This window comes from Arachis duranensis, chromosome 6, assembly GCF_000817695.3.
Source record: "Arachis duranensis cultivar V14167 chromosome 6, aradu.V14167.gnm2.J7QH, whole genome shotgun sequence".
Taxonomy (NCBI): Eukaryota; Viridiplantae; Streptophyta; class Magnoliopsida; order Fabales; family Fabaceae; genus Arachis; species Arachis duranensis.
Window position 1 is genome coordinate 74,672,654 of NC_029777.3, and position 449 is coordinate 74,673,102.

Sequence of the window (449 nt, forward strand, 5' to 3'; positions counted from 1 at the left end):
TTGAGAGTCAATGAGGAGGAGTTCAAGTTGAATGTTGTCAAAGCCATGCAACATCCAGACACCCCAAATGACTGTATGAGTGTTGATATTATTGACTCTCTGGTAAGAGAGGTCAATATGGCTAAGAGTCTTGAATCAGAGCTAGAGGACATATTTAAAGATGTTCAGCCTGACCTGGAGGAATCAGAGAGAATAGTAGAACCTCTGAAAATCCCTCAGGAAGAGGAGAAACCTCCTATACCCGAGCTCAAACCATTACTACCATCCCTAAAATATGCATTCCTGGGAGAAGGTGATACCTTTCATGTAATCATAAGCTCTACCTTAGAGCCACAGGAAGAGGAAGCACTAATTCAAGTGCTAAGGACACACAAGACAGCTCTTGGGTGGACCATCAGTGATCTCAAGGGCATTAGCCCAGCCAGATGCATGCACAAGATCCTATTGGA